Raw genomic sequence first — 9,323 nt, forward strand, 5'->3', positions numbered from 1 at the left:
TCCTATGGGGAGATTCTTAGGCTAACCCCCAATTTTGGTTGTGGATCGGCTCCGTGCTCCGCCGTCCGTCAATACCCACCAGGTCCAGGTTTGTCTCAAGGACCCACAAGATCCTCTGTAGGACCCGCAAATCCATGTAGAATAGAACCACAAAACCACCAACAGTTTGTCACCACCCAGAGGAGTAGAGGGGAAACAACTCTGTGCTGTGTTTTTAAGGTGTAGTGCAGGGAAATATGAAATATGATCTGCCACGGCACGGCGTATTTTATTTTGAAAATTAACTGGATGTTTTATTTCGTTTCTGTGCTCGACTTCCTGTCCCGCACTATCTGCCGTGTGCCGACAAAGATGTTTTTGTACAAATAGGCTAAGGATTGTGTCATAACCACGCGACTTTCTGTCGCACGGTAGAGAAATTACCGTATTGTCATTAAAAGCTTGCAGGTAGTTTTGTCTTACATTAGCTGTTTAGATTTAATTAGTAATGTTAACTAGCATGTTAGCAGTAATTAGCCTTGGACTATGTTATCTCCTAACATACCTACGCTCTCCTTCTCTGCTGATTTGGAATGACTGAGATTTCTCTTGGCACAGCTACTAGAAGACTTACAACTTTTAGACAGGTCAGACAGCTATCACAGGACAAGGGCTTCTAATTGACTTCACCGGTCAATGTTGCTGTACTGGTGTGAGATCTTTTCATTAAAGAACATCGAAAGTCAAAGTCTTTTTGAATTCTTCATTGTATGTAATTTTACAGTCTGAAGAAACCTTCCTAAAGTAATTTAAACAGGCGTTTAGTAGGAGGTAAACTCACTGAAATGGTCTTAGACATGTTTAAAAATGTGTTCTACAGAGCTCAGTCCAACTCAAACATGTTCCCCGCCGGCTCATGTCTCCGTGTGTGTGCGTGCACTGCTAGAGATGGGCTTTAGGACTGTAAGGTTGCCAGTTTGAACCCCTGGCCTGTACAAACATCTACTGCTGAGATGCTCTGCTGGGTAACAGAAGAAGCCTGTGATTGTGCAGGGCAGCTCCCAGTGTGAACATGTGGAACTGTAATTTGAAGCAGGGTTTGGCTGTCTGGAGAAATAAAGGTCAGATAGTGACTATCCTCTGCTGGAATGAAATCCCTTTTTGCTGTGTTTTTTTGATTTGATTCTGAAGGAATGTATGGATTATAGATGATAATGTTGTTGTTTTTTCCGTTAGCTGATCATTAACCACTAACCGAGAAGCGGGTAACGGAGTCCCGGTGCACCTGTCCTGGAGCAACAAGACATCATGACTTTATGTAAAAACATACACTCAGAATTTCTTAAGTGGCGTGTTATCTGTACGCATTTTGAGCTGTCCATGTGTACAGTGGTGTGAAAAAGTGTTTGCCCCCTTCCTCATTTCCTGTTCCTTTGCATGTTTGTCACACTTAAGGTTTCGGAACATCAAACCAATTAAACAATAGTCAAGGACAACACAAGTAAACACAAAATGCAATTTGTAAATGAAGGTGTTTTTTATTAAAGGTGAAAAAAAATCCAAACCATCATGGCCCTGTGTGAAAAAGTGATTGCCCCCTAAACCTAATAACTGGTTGGGCCACCCTTAGCAGCAACAACTGCAACAGCGTTTGCGATAACGTGTAATGAGGCTTTACAGCGTCCTGGAGGAATTTTGGCCCACTCATCTTTGAGAATTGTCCTAATTCAGTTTCATTAGAGAGGGTTTTCGAGCATGAACGCCTTTTTAAGGTCATACCACAACATCTCAATAGGATTCAGGTCAGGACTTTGGCTAGGCCACTCCAAAGTCTTCATTTTGTTTTTCTTCAGCCATTCGTGGGTGGACTTGCTGGTGTGTTTAGGATCATTGTCCTGCTGCAGAAACCAAGTTTGTTTCAGCTGAGTACACGAACAGATGGTCGGACATTTCCTTCAGGATCTCTTGGTAGACAGCAGAATTCATAGTTCTCATTCTTTATGACGGCAAGTCTTCCAGGTCTGAAGCAGCCAAAACAGCCCCAGACCATCACACTACCACCACCTATTTTACTGTTGGTATAATGTTTTTTTATGAAATGCAGTGTTCCTTCTACGCCAGATATACTTGGACACACACCTTCCAAAGAGTTCCACTTTTGCTCATCGGTCCACAGAGTTGTCCCAAAAGTCCTGGGGATCATCAAGATGTGTTGTGGAGAAATTGAGACGAGCTTTGATGTTCTTTTTGCTAGCAGTGGTTTTTCCTTGGAACTCTGCCATGCAGGCATTTTTGCCAGTCTTTTCCTGATGGTGGAGGCATAAACGCTGACTTAACTGAGGCAAGTGAGGCCTGCAGTTCTTTGGACGTTGTGTGGGGTCTTTTGTGATCTTGGATGAGTCGTCGCTGCGCTTTGGGGTAATTTTGGGCGGCCGGCCACTCCTGGGAAGGTTCACCACTGTTCCATGTCTTCGCCATATGTGGATAATGGCTCTCACTGTGGTTGCTGGATTCCCAAAGCTTGGAAATGGCTTTATAACCCTTTCCAGACTGATAGATCTCAATTACTTCTTTCTCATTGTTCCTGAATTTCTTTGGGTCTCGGCATGATGTGTGTAGCTTTAAGGATCTTCTGGTGGACCTTACTGTGTCAAGCAGCTCCTATTTAAGGTGATGCCTTGATTGTGAACAGGGTGGCAATAATCAGGCCCGGGTGTGGCTAGAGAAATTGAACTCAGGTGTGGACAACCACAGTTATAGTATGTTTTAACAAGGGGGCAATCACTTTTTCACACAGGGCCATGATGGTTTGGATTTTTTTTCACCTTAATAATAAACACCTTCCTTTACAAATTGCATTTTGTGTTTACTTGTGTTGTCCTTGACTATTGTTTAAATTGGTTTGATGTTCCGAAACACTTAAGTGTGACAAACATGCAAAGGAACAGGAAATGAGGAAGGGGGCAAACACTTTTTCACACCACTGTATGTCTACGCTGTATACAGAGGACGTAAGCATACACGCCATTTGGCGTGATATGTTATCGCCACGTGGCGTGTTATCTTATCGGCACTTTGCGTGATATCTTATTGCCACTTGGCGTGTTATCTAATTGCCACTTGGCGTGTTATCTTATTGCCACTTGGCGTGTTATCTAATTGCCACTTGGCGTGTTATATTATTGAAACTTGGCGTGTTATCTCCACTTGGCGTGTTATCTTATCGCCACTTGGCGTGTTATGTTATCGCCATTTGGCGTGTTATCTAATCGCCACTTGGCTTGTTATCTCATCGCCACTTGCCGTGTTATGTTATTGCCATTTGGCGTGTTATCTCATCGCCACTTGGTGTGTTATCTTATCGCCACTTGGCGTGTTATTGCAACTTGCCGTGTTATCTTATCCCCACTTGGTGTGTTATCTTATCGCCACTTGGCGTGTTATTGCAACTTGCCGTGTTATTGCAACTTGGCGTGTTATTGCCACTTGGCGTGTTATCTGCACTTGCCGTGTTATCTTATCGGCACTTGGCGTTTTAATGCAACTTGGCGTGTTATCGCCTCTTGGTGTGTTATCTTATCGGCACTTGGCGTGTTATTGCCACTTGGCGTGTTATTGCCACTTGGCGTGTTATCTTATCGCCACTTGCCGTGTTATCGCCACTTGCCGTGTTATCGCTGGAAAAAAGTGACGGCTGAGTTTAGGACATGTGACACGGTTGGATTTAGGAAAAGAAGAACGGGGTTGGCTTTAGGAAAAAAAAAAAAAAAGAAATACAATGGGTAGGTTTAGGAAACACAACACGCGGGACACGATCCCCGGTCTCCTGGGTGAAAGTCCTGTGTTTTACCCCACCACCCCCCCGACCAACCTCCCTACGAGGATTTTCGCCCTCTCATACTAATCGCTACGGTGTAAATTCACACAAGGTAATGTAAGTCAATGGAGACCAGATGGCTGATAAACACGCTAAAAAGCGAGTATGCGTCTTGATAACACGCCCATAATGGCATACGAATTGGCGTCTCATACATACGCCATCTCATGAGATCAGTCTGCCTGGAAGCTGTTGCTGTTGCCGTGGACACATGCAGCCACATCCCCAAACCTCCTGCTTCTGTAAAAGGATGTGAGGGACTCATTTAGCCAGGGTCTGCTGGGTTACAGTCTGATGGCTCTTGGCGCTGTTAATTATTTAATTGGAGCAGAGGAAGACTGAATTATTAATGAGAGGATAGAGGGGAGATACATAATTATAGATAGACAGAGAGACGGAGTGTCTGGGGGATGGGTTGGAAAGGAAAGGAGGTCAGAGGTGGAGATCAGCTGACAGTCTTAGGAAACAGGATGTAGCACGAGAGTAGATATTTGACACAGTCCATCATTTTCGACACCGTCTTCCAGCTTTTTGGAGAGTTTTGTAAGAGTTCATCCACACTCCGAAGTCCCCTCTTACTCTGATAAGGTAAACTTGATTGTTCCACAATGTGAACATTTTGGCTCGGGCCAACCCCCATTCCGCTGCCATTACCATTTAAAACATACATTCAGATTGAAGGAGCCATTTATATCCACCTTTTTAGTTATTATTTTAGTTATATTGTTATTTTTTTAGTGTTTTATAGGCTAATTTAGTTATTTATTTTAGCCACTTGGGGGAGTATTTCACTGGGTGTGGCACGTCACTGGGAATTAGGTATATTTACAGGTGTGGTAATCAGGGAGGGAAAGGTGTGGATGGGGGGGGAGGAGACACGGGTCTTACCGTAGCCGTTAGCACACCACAGCACTTTATTAACCTTCATGTTGTCCTCTGATCAAATTGACCCGTTTTCCTATATCAGTGTTCTTTTTAACTACCCAAAATACCATGATTGAGTCCACAAGTACAAATCTCTACTTTCATTCATTTTGGGGCGTCTTATTTAATTTTATGGCATTTGGGAAAAAAAGTTGAAAGTGGTTTTGAAATAGTATTGAGTGAAAGTTGACATATTCCAGTCTGTGATTATCCATCAACATCCATTCCTTTAATTTTAGTCTAAATAATTCCTAATTTCTGCTTTTCTAACTCAGAAATTAGGTATCATTTCCTATAAATGAGGTTTAGTGACCATAAATTCCCCAAATAAAGTTAATAATTTAATTACGGAGTGTTGAAAACGTCAAAACAAGTGACAAACATTGAAAAAAAGCGTCAAAAGTGTTGAAAAAATTGACAAAAACATGAGAAAAAGTTAAAATCATTGATAAAAAGTGTTTTTCTTGTTCAAAATTGAAACCTTTGATTGTTTTTTTCAAAACCTTTGTTGCTTTCCCCCCTGATGTTTTTGTCGAGTTTTTTTTTTACATTTTACATTTAAAGAAAGCAGTGGGCTGATCATTGTGTGGAACAATGCGCGTTATTTTCCTGAAATTTTGGTTGATAGACACTTTTCTGATAAAGTTTTTTTTTCCTTCTCAAAATGGGTCAAAATTGACCCAAAGACAAAACAAGGGTTAAGGCCAATGTATGATTCTGTGTTAAACCGACGCCGTGGGTACGTACTTAGGTACACAGAGATACTACACATCTCCTTCGAGGCTAAAGTTTAAAGACCCTCTAGTGGACAGCATGGTATTGAATTGGCAATTCATCACCCTGAGTAGTGTAGTAAATATCAATAACAGGCAGAAAATTTAAAAAAAAAGAATGAAATTCAAATGGCATTATAGAGGAATACTAACAACTCTATTGAACTGAAATTATTCAACCCTTACTGGAAACTGCCTCTGGTTCTGTGGAAAGGAACGAAAATACATAGAGGAATGGAAAGTTGATTCAGCTGTTTCCAGTAACTGGACAGTCCCTTTGTCTGTGTGTGTGTGTGTGTGTGGTGTGTGGGGGTGTGTGTTTGCGAGTAGGCTGCGGAAAACAACATGTTTGACCAAATACCTCAGTATCGAAACCGCAACAATATTGTAGTGTTGACTATTGGTGCTTTCACTAAATATTTACGCAATGAGATTTTTGATAAATAATCAACAGTGATGGGGATATAATGACTGGGTGGGTAAAGGCAAATAATAGAACTAGTCATAACCTGTCTGGTAAGTACATAAAATGACATCACTTTACTGTAATATCTAGTCTCATATCACGATATTGATGTAATATCAAAATATTGCCCAGTTTTATGTGTGCTCACCCATATCTGCGTGCATGTGTGTGTGCGTGCGTGTGTGTGCGTGTGTGTGTTGTGTGTGTGTGTGTGTGTGTGTGTGTGTGTGTAATAAAATAGAGAAATGTGAGTAATAATGGTGGTTTGGTTTTAGTGTGCTTTTATAGCCATGACGGAGGTGTTTGTGTGGGTCATCTTCCTGTTTGTCATATTTGGGTATATGTTGTGTGTGTGTGTGTGTGGTTGTGGTGTGTGGGTGTACCTCCATCTGCTTATCATGCTGCAATGTGTGTGTGGGTTTTTTTTCTCCAGTGTGCAAATGTGCTTATGCTGGTTTGCATTTCTGTACAGTATGTGTGTGTGTGTGTGTGGTGTGGTGTGTGTGTGTGTGTGTGTGGTGTGTGGTCTGTACAGTGTGTGTGTGTGTGTGTGCGCGTGTGTGGTGTGTGTGGTGTACAGTATGTGTTGTACTGTCAGTGTCATGTGTGTGTTGTTGTGTGTACAGTACGGTGTGTGTGTGTGTTTGTGTGTGTGTCCTGTACTTCCTGTGGAGTGCAGCAGGCGGACTGCTTTGACTTCCCAGTTTCCCATCCATCTCCTATTAGGCAGTGTGTGTCTGTTGTGGTGTGTGTGTGTGTGTGTGTGTGTGTGTGTGTGTGTGTGAGTGAGTCAGCGCTGCAGCCTCCTACAGCCGGCTGCTGCTCTGCACCGCCATACCCAGCCGTGGAAACCCCCATCCCATGAGCCAGCTGACACTGAGCACATTCATCTCCCCACATCCTCCCTCTAAATCCCTCTCTCTTTCTTCCTTTCTTTTCTCCCTTTCTTTTCCCATTTCTTTCTCTTCTCTTTTCACGCAGGGGATTGCCCTACTTTATTCCAGCCTCATACATCAATGTCTCCCCTAGAAGAGATACAAAATGAGAGCTCTCTCTCTCTCTCTCTCTCTCTCTCTCTCTCTGAATCAGTCCCACTCGTTTCCCCCCCTCTCTATTGACTCCTGCTCCTCTTGTTTTGTTTCTAGTAGGGGCTTATTAACGTCTTAGCTATGGGATGTTCATTGCTCCTATATTCTTCCCATTCTGCGTCTAATGTTTTGCAGAAAGTACTCTTTTTTTTTCATTTCATTTTAAGGATGGCAGGGTGGAGGTCAGTTCTTCAGTCCACTACGTCAGCTGCTCCTTCCCATCAGAGCATGAACCTAGAGATAGGCATGGTGTTATTTCAGTTAGCTTAATAGCTGGATTTGATTTGCATTGAGAGATGATCTTATGGTTCCCCATGCCTGACTTTATCAGGATGCATAGTATCCTGGATCCATGTAATAACTGGCCTTTAATAATAAAAATCTGCCTTCTTCTATGGGAATTTAACATAGGGGTGTGTATACCTATGCCCCCTGTATTTTAATGAAGAACATTTATTTATTTATGATACATTATTCATTCACAAAGAAAAATAGTGTCCTTAAAAGGTTGGATTTTTCTCAATTTCTTTAATTAAGGCATCAAGTTCAATTTTCCAAAAGATGTTTTTTTATTCCTCTTTTAAAATCTACTTTAGCACGGGTGTGTACACTTATGCGAGCCACTGTACAAGCTATCAAACCTTTTCTAGAAATAACGTGATTTACAGAGAAAATATTCCGGTATATCGAATATTTCAATATATCGGCCGATATATACAAAAAATAAAAAATAAAACCCAGAAACACCAGTAACAAAACATAAACATATTTCCCTAACATTAATTTTTTTGTAGTTATTTATGAGTTCTCATTAAAATAATATGATAACAATTAGTTGTATTGTTTTTTTACGCAACAGAACATCAAAATATATTAATTGTCTGATAAATAAAAAGTATGAAAATACAAACTTAACCCTCGAGTTGTCTTCCCGTCAAAATTGAAAATCAACATGTTTGTTGATGCTTTTTAATCAACGCTTTTACATTTTTCTTACGTTTTTGTCCCTTTTTTTCAAAACTTTTTTCAATGTATGTCTTTTAACTTTAGTTTTACAGTTATTTTTTGGAATTTATGGTCAATAAGCTTCCTTTTTAGGAAATTATACCTAATGTTTGAGTTAGAAAGCAGAAATTAGGAATTATTTAGATTAAAATTAAAGGAATGGATGTTGATGGATAATCATAGACTGCAATATGTCAACTTTTACTCAATACTATTTCAAAACTACTTCAATTTGTTTTTCAAACGCTATAAAATTGAATAAGACGCCCCAAAATGAATGAAAGTAGAGATTTGTACTTGGCAAAGAGCGTTGTGTGGAATCAATCATGTTATTTTGGGTATTTAAAAAGAACATTGCTATAGTAAAACGGGTCGATTTGACCCGAGGACAACATGAGGGTTAAGATATGAAACTTAAAGTCCTTTGAACAAAAACATAATACTCAGCAAATATGACTGGTGAACTTTCTTCGGTTTCTTTCAGCCTGACAAGCTCAGAGATCCATCTGCAAATGATTGAGTGAATTTTGAAACTCATCCTCTCGTTGTGAAATTCGCCTCTGCTACGGCGAATTACCACGGCAGTGATCAAACATCACTGACATCACAGGAGCTGGTATATGAGGGGGAGTGTGTTTTTTTTCTGTTGCGTCCCAGCGGTGTCGAGCTGGACCGCTGGAATGCACAGGCTGTAAATCCGAGCCAGCGGCCAGGAATTACTAACATCCCAACTTGGGTTTTCATGCATCGACACTTCACTGTTTCTCAACTCATGTTAGTATGACGGGGGTTAGATGAACAACACCGCAAAAATGGCAACATCAGTGAGTCCTGCCAAAGCATGATGGGATTACAGAGTCCAGGTCTGAATGAGTCAGTAAGAACGTCTATCCCCTGGTTTCCTTGGTTAAACCTGACTGTTAAAAGCCGCAATGTGGGGAGTGACTGAGAGGTCAGTGGAGCTGTGTGTGTATATGTGTGTTTTAGTGTGTGTGTGTGTGTGTGTGGAGCAGGAGTGTCGCTACCATTCAACTAGTCTATATCGACCACATTTCATTTGTTGAGATGCTCCGGGAAATTCCACCAGAAGGATTACCTTCCTCTTCCTCTGTGTTGGCGCTCTAACCTCCGGACGATGGTTACCTGGTCCTCGGATCTCTGCAGGGTCAATCCAGACAGCTAGCTAGACTATCTGTCCAATCTGAGGACTA

At 41.4% G+C, this 9,323-nt stretch overlaps 1 protein-coding gene and 1 long non-coding RNA gene across 2 annotated transcripts in view; both read left to right on the plus strand.

Annotated features, from left to right (window-relative positions):
* LOC116695487 (cadherin-2) overlaps positions 1 to 9,323 on the plus strand; it is a 101,935-nt gene that overhangs the window by 8,959 nt on the left and 83,653 nt on the right. The window lies entirely within an intron of this gene.
* Positions 1,617 to 9,323, plus strand: part of LOC116695499 (uncharacterized) — an 18,057-nt gene continuing 10,350 nt past the window's right edge. The window contains exon 1 of the long non-coding RNA XR_004333474.1: positions 1,617 to 1,628. This is a non-coding gene — a long non-coding RNA (uncharacterized LOC116695499). The remainder of the gene's footprint in view (positions 1,629 to 9,323) is intronic.

Source organism: Etheostoma spectabile, chromosome 9 (genome assembly GCF_008692095.1).
Source record: "Etheostoma spectabile isolate EspeVRDwgs_2016 chromosome 9, UIUC_Espe_1.0, whole genome shotgun sequence".
In the NCBI taxonomy this organism is placed as follows: Eukaryota; Metazoa; Chordata; class Actinopteri; order Perciformes; family Percidae; genus Etheostoma; species Etheostoma spectabile.